Raw genomic sequence first — 12,054 nt, forward strand, 5'->3', positions numbered from 1 at the left:
TCTAGCAGGAAGCAGGGTGGACCTTCTCCATAATGAGAACTTTAGAGTCTAGGAGTTAGTGAAGGTCTTTAGTTCACTTCAGGAGGTTTAAAAAATAGCTTTAAAAGAGATATTTCAGAGACGTTAGCAGAAGTTTTCTGGCCTCACATCAAGTCACACAATCAGATAAACTTCTTTCAGCACCTCTTTAAAACAAAAAAATATCCTAGATTGGGAAAATGGAAATGAGCAGGAAGGCACAGCACACTGTCCAGATGCAGATTTTATCGTGCTGACTTCTTTTTATCCGACAGGTTTTACAGTGGCGGTTAAGAGGTGGCCTGTGCCGACTGATCCAGAACACGGGCCTGTTTCAGGGCCCAACGCCGAGGCAGAGCCCCGAACCCAGCAACCCCCGACCAGCCAGCATGCTGAGCAACAGGATGTCTGGTGGTTACTCTTGATCTGCGGCTGTTGGTAGAGAGGGTGTAATTTTCAAAACAATTTTTCATTTTTAATTTTGCCAGTTCTTCCTTATACTCGAGCAAACTAGAGGGGATATAAAGTGGCAAAATTCCAAAGGAGTTTCTGCTGCTTCTCCGAGTCCTCGGCCAGCCAGGAGGGCGAAGGATGCTTCTCCTGAGGTGGGCTCATCTGGAGTCTGACTACAGGGCAAAGGCCCCCAAATACCAGTCCCCCATGCTGAAGCCCGTTAGGTTATTAGAAAAAAATTGACCCAGTACCTACCTATCCCTACCATAAGCCTGCATTCCACCATTTGAGAAGGAAACAGAGGAAAAGGAAGGACGCATTCCTGGGAGCTCTCCACGTCCCGCATGGCTTCCCATTCACCGGATGGGCAAGGAGTGATCACATAGGCTCAGAAAGGTCACATGACTTTCTAAGCTTCGCTCTGCCCAAAGAGATTTCCCCGGGTCTGAGAAGCCCTCCTTCCACCTCATCCCAGACTGCCTCCCTCAGGACAGGGACTGGTACACACCCGTTCTCAGGCTCAGAAAAGAGCATACCTGCTCTAACGAGAGGACTTCACTAGGACGATGGACCAAAAAGAAAAACAAAACAAGCCAGGAACCAGTACCCGAGGGTCACACAGACCACAGGTCTCAACATGGCACATTTCCGAGGAGCCCTCACCCGTCTCCCCAGGACGCAGACAGCAGGTGTCCCCCAGACACTCCCGGAAGGCAGGAGCACCTGTGACTCGTCCCAGTGCAAAGGCAGGGGCGGGGTTCTCTATCCCTGGCTACAAGAACCAACAGAAAATTCCAGGGCACTTCCGGGAGGGCCCTGCCGCAGACCCTGAAACTGGGGAACCATGCAGGGACCCCTACAGTCCATCATCAGACACCGTATGCTGTCTCCCTGGGCTTGGGAGAAATTTGCACAAGTGCAATACCAAGGGGCAAATACAAAGCCAAACTAGAGAAAACGCACAAGCAGGGATGGGGGGAGTGTTCCCCTGGAGCTGGGGAGAGAGAAAATGAGAAAGGAAAATATTTGTTTCTCTATTTCTTCAACTGAGGTTGAAAAGAAATGACCAGGAAGCATTGGTAAGCAAAGGGAGAAGGATGACCCCAGTCTCCAGCAGGAACAGAGAGTTCACATAAGCCTGGGTGTGGACTTGCTTCCACTCCCGCCCACCCACGGTTCCTGGGGCAAACAAATTTTTGGCTGAGCAGGTATGTGTGGGAGGCCTGATTTATTTTCCAACCATTAGAGCTTTGCCCAGAACTACTTAATCAGAAAATTTCAAGGTCATACATTCAAATATGATGTTATAGCCTTACAAAACAAGTTAACTCTGGGGTCTGTGGAGCAGGAGTGTGGGGAGTGCGAAGAGGGGAAAGAAGGAATTACTCATCACCTAATTATGCACTCTTCCTCTATAGCTACTCTATATTCTCAGAAAATGGGCAAACTGGAAAAACACATGGCTGAAAGAAATAATAGCTAATTTAACCTAATGCAGTTACTCTACGGCAGGCACAATTCTAAATGCTCTTTCTATACTAACTTATTTGACCCTCAGCAATCCTTTGAGGTGGGTAATTACCATTATCATCCGTATTTCCAGATGCGCAGAGGGGTTGGATGGCTCACCCAGCCACCAAGAGCCGGGCTATGCACCCGCGGGCTCTGTGCACCTGCCACCGTGCTACACCCCCTCTCTCCATCCTCTGCAATCCTGCCCTTCAGAAAGAGTCTTTGCCATTATGGACTATCTAACTGACTTCCCTCCTGCTGTAGAGTTGTCTTTAGGCTACTTTGCTGAGAGGAATATTACCAGAGCCAGTCTCCACCTTAAAGTACAGATAGGACAGTACCAATCCTGCTGCCTAAGAAGCCGTATAAGCTGGAAAAGACCCAAGGCTCAAACCACAATTCCCTTCACACGCCTCCTGATTAGAAGTAGTTTGAGGCGAAGCTTTGATCCTTGTTAAAATGTAAACGCTCTGGAATGTGTACACTTTATGCTGTTATCAGTTTGTGGGAAAAGTTGCATTGTTATCTTCTTAAATGCAGTTCAGCGATAAGAACTTTAGGTGGTTTCCAGGCACCCACTTCACCCTCCAGTGCTGACTTGTTCACTGCTGGGTGCCTAGAACTCACCAAGACCTGCACATATATAGGTGCTCAATATGCCAGCGTGGGCAAATAGCTGGATGAATGAATGGCTAGAACTCTTGCAGAGGCCAGGTTTAGGGTTCATTTATGATGCATGGAGGTATTAAAGGGGCAGCCAAGTTGGGCAAAGTATCACTGGAAAGGTCTAAATCTGAACAAGTGAATCACTGTCTGACAGTGATAACTTTGAAGGAAACTTGAGGCATGTGTAAATGTATGAAAATGATCCTTTTTTCAGATTATGAATGGATTCTACCTTTGAATGCACATACAGCTCATTTACTAGTGAAGAAGGTTATCTGTGTAAGAGAATAGTGACGTGTACGTTATTTTTGCCTAAAATCATACTCTCCAAAAAGGTGAACTGCCCTACAACATCATTTCTTCTCCCTCATAATTCTCATACCCAAGACCTAAACATCCTCAAAGGCCTCGTCAGATGTCTTCTCTTCCAGGAAGCCTTCCCTGATCTTCTGGCCAGAAGAGATAACTTCCCCATTTGCACTCAACAGTACTCTATTCTTTGTGTACACAAATCCACTTTCTCGACTGTGGTATTTTTCTCATCTGCAACTACCTAGCTGTCCCCAACTTTATCTGTGTATTCTGCAAAAAATCAAGGATCTTCCTCAACATGAGTCAGTCAATATTAGATCTGTGTTTTCAAAAAGAGCACTCCTGGGGAGGTGCTCCGAGGACACCACCCTCTGTTCCTAATGTTCGAATGTATTTTATATGTTTTCAAAGCTGTAGTTGTTTTAAATGACACCGAAATGGCTTATATACAAACTCGTCACCCACTGCAGACACACAGGTCATGCCTCATGAACCCTGGCTGGGGGACCTCTATGTGCACACGTGGGCTTCTTGTAAGTGTGACACTGGTAAGGGAAGTTGTAGGCCTGCCTGGGTCTTAGGAAAAACACCAGTATGCACGGTCCGCTCTCGTGAAGTTGTTCAAGTAAGCACACACACACAAAACCACGCCCAAGTGTGGGCTTCCATTAAATGCCAGGCGAGGCTCAGGGGCACGTATACGGCCTTGCTTTCATCACAGTAAAAAGTCCTTTGTGATAATATCCTATTCGAGAGAGAATAAATATTTATTCTAGGAGTTAGATGTTTCCTGTATGACTTTAGATTTATGATAAGGAACGCGAGCAATTGTTTCCATAGGTTTCATTACAGGGTTACAGTTCTGAAACAAATATTCCCTACCTTAGGTTAGGGGAATTGAAAAGTATCCTGGGATTCCATGGCAAGTCATTTAAAAACGAAGCAAACACACACCAAAAAAACCCTGTTGTAATTTGTGAGTAATTGTAAGAGCAGATTTCTTAAATATTATGCATTTAAAGGAAAGTATACAATCTCATGAAACACAGAAGCTGATGTGAATACACAGTTATAACATAGTGATTATCAGCACCTGATTTAAACTTTTCCATTAACAGCCTCATTGTTCTGACTCTTCAGTAAACATTATGAACACAGGGGTACCTGGGAGGCTCAGTCGGTTAAATGTCCGACTCTTGGTTTTGGCTCCGGTCACGATCTCACGGTTTGTGAGTTTGAGCCCTGAATCGGGCTCCACGCTGACAGCACAGAGCCTGCTTGGGATTCTCTCTTTGTTTTCCATTCCCCAACTTGGGTGTGCGCGCGCTCTCTCTCTCTCTCTCTCTCTCAAAATAAATAAACTTAAAAAAAAAATTGTAAGTGTAAACTTCAAAAAATTTATACTAGGATCATATGTCACTTTATCTGTTTTATATGGTAGAGTTTCATAAAAAATTTTATTTGAGCAGGGGATTCCCTGCCCCTCTCCCCAAATTTGAAAACTTCTGTGGTGTTTCTCCAATGCCAGTCTATGGAATGGCAGCAGTGGACCTGGATAAGCTTTTTTAACATATGGATTCTTGGGCCCTTTTCTCAATAATTTTCTTCCAATAGGTGTGGAGTACAGATGAGAATCTAGTTCTTAGGAGGGAGCAAAAAAAAAAAAAAAAAAAAAAAAAACAACAAAAAGGAAACTACTGATCTAATCAACATGTCACCATCTTCATAGAATTCTCTGTCAAATGCTTCAGTAAAATCAAGACAAAATACATCAACCACATACCCTTAATATGTGGACTCTTTCAAAACAGGAAACAAAGTCAGCTTAATATCTGTCCTCTAGTGATCTCATGCTGGACCTCCTAACACTGCATACTTTTCTAAAGTATTTTATAAATACCTCTTTTTTTATAAAGGTTTATAAATCACCTCTCTGACTCTATGTTCCACTGGTGAGCCACAGTCAAAGGATCCAGTGAGCTCCCGGATTCTCTTGCTTCATTTAACATTTGGACAAAAGTGGTTTTTCTTCTGTATTTGACCCCTTTCAAATTCGCTGTGATTGTTCAAAGGCGGTCAACACTGGGGCCTTCTGAGGTTACCTGCAAAAGCTCCTTCAACAAACTAGTTGCTCAGAGCCACTAATTTGTAACTGTAGTCACTGGGTACCTCCCCCACTGAGCTGCCCTTCCCCGGGGAACTATGGCAGCCGTGTATACCTTACAGTGTAAAAGTCACTTTTCTGGCTGAAAAAGAGGGGAAGTAAAACGGCAGTTACGCAGAGTCACAGACTGTTTAGATGGAAGGATGCTATGGAGAGCAACCACCCGACGCCCATGTCTTCAGGTAAGGGAAATACGTTTAACAAATATACACAAGCTCAAAAAGTCACTGGCAATGTGAGAGCCCAACCACCGTGTTTCCAGGGTTTCGTAACCAAAGATCTCCGCTCACACTGAGATTCTTCCACTCACTAGCCACAGGTGCTTGTCAAATCCCGTAAGCCACAATTTCCTTCCATGTAAAACTAGGAATACCATTAGAGTTGTTAGATAAATTAAAATAATATTATTACCTAACAATAAATAAAAATGAATTTAATAAATTTATGTATTATTTAAAATTTTAATTATAAATTTATATAAATTTATATATAACATGTATTTATTTTATAAATTTATATATATAAATTTATATGTAAATATATAAATATTAAAGTTTTAATTACAAATGTATATATATTATAAATATATATAAATTTATATAATAAATTTATAATTAAAATTTTAAATAATACATAAATTTATTATTAAATATTTTTTAATAATGAAGATTAATTATGGTCTTCTAGAAGAGCAGCAGACTCCAAGTAAACACACAGTAATATCAGCAATGGTTGTAACTATACACACACACACACACACACACACACACACACACACTTTTTTTTTTTTTTACCTTTGGTGGTGTTTATAACAAAAAGGGAAATTCTCTGGATGGGTGGACTAACCTGGGGACCTCTGAGTTTTAAAGGTGGAGACCAAAGGAATTAAAGTGCTGGAATCCCCCAAAGCTATGGGTATGAAGGCTGTGGGCTTGTGGGATTGAAAAAGTGAGTTATTCAACCCGTAGGCCTGATTTTCCCCAAACTGGGAGAGGAGAAGGTTAGGGTCCCATGAAGAGCAAAGCCCTGACCCATTTACGCACTTGCCGGGGGCAAGATTTCAGATAAAGATGTTGACACAGTATTTGTGGACACTGTAGTAAACACACGGTTTGGGGTGTTGTACAAAGCCGTGAGGGAAGCAGAGACGCTGACGAGCCTCCCTTCCGAGTGACGACAAGGGTCCAGGCCAGGTGCATGAACGGTGGCAACCATGAACAGATGAGGACCGGAAGTCCTGCTCTCGTTCTGGAAAGTGAGGGGTCCCAACAACAACTTGAGAGTGGATTTCCCACACACCCTGAGAAGTGGGAACCCTCACCAGATTTCATTTGATTTAGAAAAATGATTTAGATCAGGCTAGTAACAGCTGAGCTAGGGTGCAAATCCAAGTTTGTCTGGTTCCAAAGCCCTCTCCTATTACCCACATCGCCTTTGTTCAAAGAGTGAGTTCCACTATTAGTGTCTTCTGAGGTGAAGATTAGTACATAATTTTCCAATTAAAAATATTTTTTAACTGGAAGACAAATGTCTGGGTAGGACTATTTGGATGGGCTAGATCTCTGAGGCTGCACTGCTTCCCTCTGCGAAGAGGAAGGTCGGAAGAAAGGATATACTTTGAAAACTGCATAGGAAAAGGCAGGTTGGACTTGAGTACCTCCAGAGACATGTGTAAGCCCAGAATAAGAAACAGAGTTCCGGAGAACTGAACGCACCACAGTGAGGAAGGATGGCCACACCTCTAGGTCCCGTGGCTCACGTGGAGTCTTGGGAGTGCTGGTGAATACACTTTGATCCCATTTTACCAGCTAGCACTTGACAAAAGTTGGCAGACCAGAGTGTCTGGCCCTCTATATACCTTGGCTTTCAAGAAGAATCTGAGACAAGCAAAAGTCTTGTTGATAGCCAGATATGAGGGTTGTGGTTAAGAAATCCCTGAGGGACTAATCAATTCAATTTAAACCAAGAATTTTCTTTTTTCGGGTTACAGCCATTAACAAAGGCCAGATTTATACAAATGACTTAATGCCATATGCCAAAGGAACTAAAAATCGACCCTTGAACAACTTGAGGGTTAACCACCCCCCACACCAAACAGTCAAAAGTCTGTACATAACTTCTGACTCTCCCAAAACTTAACTACTAATAGCCTACTACTGATCGGAAGCCTTATGGATAACAAACACCTATCGATTAATACGTACTTTGTAGGTTATATGCATTACATACTGTATTCCTAAATAAAGCAAGCTACAGAAAAGAAAATGTTATTAAAAAAATCAGTAGGAAGAGGGGGTTCCTGGCTGGTTCAGTCAGAAGAGCATGTGACTCTTGATCCTGGGGTCTTGGGTTTGAGCCCCACGTTGGGTACAGAGATTACTTAAAAATAAAATCATAAAAAAAAATCATAATACATTTACAGTTCTGTACTGTATTTGTCAGAAAAAAAAAATCCACATATAAGTGGATCTGCAAAGTTCAAAGCCAGGTTGTTCCAGGGCCAACTGTAGTTTTAAATTAATACCTATTCCTTAGTTGTGAAATACATGGCTTGAGCATGTGTGATAAGACACTAAAAGGACTTCTGTTTGTCCTGCTGGGGGTCAATGACAGAAGTAAAAAGTCACATACCAGTGTGTATGAGAATTAAGGGGGTTTACCTGAGAGGCTTGGCCAGGATAGGAACCTCAAAAGGGTTAGGTCTACTAAAGCCTTGTTGGTGGACGAGCACTACCGAATCACCCCGAAGCTCAGCAGAAATGTACAACACCCCAGAACTACCGAATCAGAACGTGCACTGTAATAAGTTCCCCAAGATTTGCTTGCACATGTAAGTTTAAGAAGTACTATATGGGGGGGGGGGTAGGGAGCGCCTGGGTGGCACAGTCAGTTAACTGTCGGACTTTAGCTCAGGTCATGATCTTGTAGTTCATGAGTTTGAGCCCGACGTTGGGCTCTCTGCTGTCAGCACAGAGCCTGGTCTGGATCCTCTGTCTTCCTTTCTCTCTGCTCCTCTCCCCTCACGCATGCTTGTGCTCACCCTCTCTCTCTCTCTCTCTCTCTCTCTCTCTCTCTCTTAAAAATAAATAAACATTAAAAAAATAAAAACGAAATAAAGTACTACACATAAGTAACCTATTTAAGTACAATCAGAAATACCATACTTCAGTACAGTGAGCTTTCTGTTCTCTAACTGTAACCAGATCTTTCTCCTAATCTGTCAGGTCTTTCTCATAAATTAAAATGCTCCTCAGATATTTCAAAGGAAGAGAAAGGCTATGACTCTCCTTGAGAAAATGACCTGACATTCATCAATCTGTACGACTGATTCCACACAAACTATGTCACAGTGGTTTTCCTTCATAGATTTTAATACCATAGACGCTTTAAGTTTTGATTTCTGATTGTCCTGAAGTGACAACAACTCCCAGAAATTTTTAAAAAAACCTCCTAAACTTAAAAAAAAATTTTTTTAATTCCCTTTCCTCCCTTGCCACCCTTTCTATTTCTTTTTATCAAGCCATTAATGGTGTATTATAATGAATTCTGAAAATATATTAATGAGGAGTTCTAGATGAATACAACTTGCAAAACAAACATTTCTAACAAAATCTTATCCCTTACTCAATTGCCTCAAGCTCCGTAAATTCATCTTGTTGTTTAGTTTAGATTTCTAAATCTGAGCTTCCTTAGAGCAAAGGACATACTTCCCTTTCCCTGGAGTTGTGAACTATCCTGCGTTGAAAACCTGAATCACTCATTTCATAAAAATAGGAAATGAGCTACTCCTATATGCTAATGTGGCATGTTATCTTAGCAGCTCCCAATGAACCATGGGACTTCTGGTACTCACATCCTGTGTCGTGCCCTCCCACACAATTCTGGGCTGGGCTGATGGGGTGTACATGCAAGCATGACGCAAGCAGAAGCTTGGTAAATATTTGCACAGTGGGGCTAGTCCTCTCAAATATCTACCAATATGTGGCTCTTATATATAGAAGACCAAGCAAGCCAGGGAGAAAGAGATCAAAACCTACCAGATGATCCTATTAAGGTGGTTGGACATGAGCCAAGGTGTCTTGGATATTCCAGCCCCAGCCATCATCTTGTCGCAACCACTCTAGGTCATCAGACAGACCAGCAGAAGAACCACCCAACTGAGCCCCAGCCAACTCACAGAGTCATGAGCAAATAAAATAATTGTGTTAATCCAGTAAGTTTTGGAATGGTTTGTTATGTAATTATAGATGACTCAAAGAACTAGGAAATTTATGTGATCTATCATTTTATTGTTTTTTTAAGTTTATTTATTTTGAGAGAGAGCAAGAGCCCACTCATGCAAGTGGGGGAGGGGCAGAGACAGAGAGAGAGCTGTGCTATCAGCACAGACCCTGACACATGGCTCAATCTCATGACCGTGAGAGCGTGACCTGAGCCAAAATCAAGAGTCGATGTTCAACCCAGACACCCCTATATCTGGGTTAGAATGCAAGAGTCTTATGAAAGAAATCTAGGGTGATTTTTTTCTACTTTCTGTTTCTGGCTGACAAAAGATAAGCTCATATACTTAAGAGAATATGTAATAAGTTCAAATGGGGTAAGCAGCTGAAGGTGTCTTTTTCAAAGGATTAAATAAAAGAAAATTAGTCTTTTCTCTATATCAATGTGGGGCTGAAGTACCACCAATGCAGAAGCAACCAGAAGAATATTATGGAAACCGAAGACGCTAAAGTCAGTTTTCAGCACACCAAAGCACTGGCAGAAGCTGAAACAGCACAGTCAGGGAAAGTAAGTCTGAGACTGAACTAAAGGTCTGACAAGTGTTGAAGCCTGGAAAACTGTACTCAGATTTCCATTCTAGATCTTCCACAACTGGAAAGATGGAAGAGATGAGGAGGGAAGAAGGGAGGTACTACAAGAAAACAGATGTGTTTATTGAGGAGTTCCAAAAGAGAGGAAATATGAATTAGATGGTCTCAGCACAGAGTGATTCTAATCTACTTGAAATGATGTTTTTCATATTACTAAAGCTCTTTTTACCTACTATCTTTTACCAAATTCACAATAACTTCCAAGGCAGAGAGATTAATGTGGGGAAGAGGAGTTCACAGACTCCTCTGAGAATCCAAAAAAAGGGTAAGGGTTTCAAAAATATGTAACTACATGTGTAGTTTCACAGAAGGCCATCTATGGATTCCAGGTTACAAATCTATGTTCTCTAGTGAGATAGGTTCATTTCACTAATGAGCAAACACAAGTATTTAGAAACTGAGTTACCTACAATCATACAGCAAGTAATTGACAGGAACAGCACCATAACCCTAGAGCATACACCTCCAGGCTCTTGTTTCTGACTTTGTTTTACAACCAAAACAGGATTGCTAAGCCTGAGGAAAAATAAATTCTTCCCAATGTCCGATTTAAACAGTCTAAGAAATGGAGAGGCATTTGAAGGTGGGGCAAAGAGGGCGAATAGCCAGGAGAGATCAGCCCCTTCCTGGCTACAGGATCAGTAATGGGGTCGGTGGAACCTCACTGCTGTAACATATACCGGACATCTCCCAACATCAAAGAAGTACCTGAACTCAAATGCAGTTGCTGCTAAACAGACTTCTATATAGCAACGTGTCACCGGTTTTCTAGCTCTAAAGTAGACGGGTCTATGAGACGCTCTCTTGCGTCCCTCTCCAGCTCCTCCAGCCCTCCTTGCAGCAGCACAGCCCAGCTGTGGCTGAGGAAAAGCAGAGGGCGAACAACACAACTCAACTGAGCTCAGACCACTCCTAAAATTTTTCCAAGGAGACTGCAGTCACAGTGCCCTCAGGTAAGGACTCGAATACATTCCTATTGTGCATATGGGTGGTTTTTCCTCATTGTGAAGATTTTCAACCTCTGAGGGGAACAGTTAAACCCAATTCCATTACTTAATGGATTCAGCAGTCTGAGCGGTAGTTCTCTGTGCCAACTGGGATCACTAGTGTTAACTTTATCGACTGTAGACTCTACATTAAGGTCCACACTTGAATTTGGGTGATAACAATACCCAACAGGCATAAAGCATTTGATTTCATTTTTGGATGGTTTAGTATTACAAGCTTCTTTTATCCCCCATCTACCTCAAAGCATTTAGAAAAATCTGTGTATGGAAAGGACTAGGGAGCTATTCTGTATTATATTTTATTTTATCACCATTAAGCTGAAAACCTTCCTGCTGATGTATTTTTACAGGCAGTTACCAAGTTAATTTTCCCCTTCTCCATGCCCATGGGAAAGTCACCCAATACAGTGCTATCAACTACCAAATTTAGAACGCTGGTGAAGTTGCCACTGAACTATTTTATCATTTCCAACATGCCTGGTGGCAACTACCACACTTGGACCAAAAGGAGTAGGTAGGTCATCCGAAAGCCCATACAGGCATGCAAGTTTCTGAAAAAAATACCGGCAGATGAGTAGAGACATTCATCTCCAATCTCAGTCCTTGACCAGGAAGTTCTACTGCACAGCAATAGTTTTTGAAGAGACAAATCTTTTAAAGTACGTATCTTCCTCTCTAGCCTTCAGTAACATTCATTCAAGCCCTACTCATTCTCCTACCTTCTGCACAACTGCCATCTTTTGCATTAACACTTTCCCTAAACCATATCCATCCTTTCTCTGGGAGAAACACATTAACTCCCATGGTACACCCTCTCCACTGCCCCAACAGAACCACAATTCTGCACCCTGTATGGTTTCATTTCTTCTTTAAGCAACATGAGCACAGGACTTATGTGGTTTGGTCTCTGAGGGCCTAGCATCTTGCACATGCACACATACACTGTGTGTGTGTGTGTGCGTGTGTGTGTGTGTGTGTGTGTGTGTGTGTTGTGTCCGGGGAGGACATGTGGGTACACATCTAGAAAACTGCGCATCTACTATGCCCTAAG

General features: G+C 42.3%; 1 pseudogene; it reads left to right on the plus strand.

Annotated features, from left to right (window-relative positions):
* The first annotated feature begins 1,037 nt into the window (after positions 1–1,037).
* The window catches only part of LOC123607287, a 48,075-nt pseudogene continuing 37,058 nt past the window's right edge, over positions 1,038–12,054 (plus strand).

Source organism: Leopardus geoffroyi, chromosome A2, assembly GCF_018350155.1.
Source record: "Leopardus geoffroyi isolate Oge1 chromosome A2, O.geoffroyi_Oge1_pat1.0, whole genome shotgun sequence".
Taxonomy (NCBI): domain Eukaryota; kingdom Metazoa; phylum Chordata; class Mammalia; order Carnivora; family Felidae; genus Leopardus; species Leopardus geoffroyi.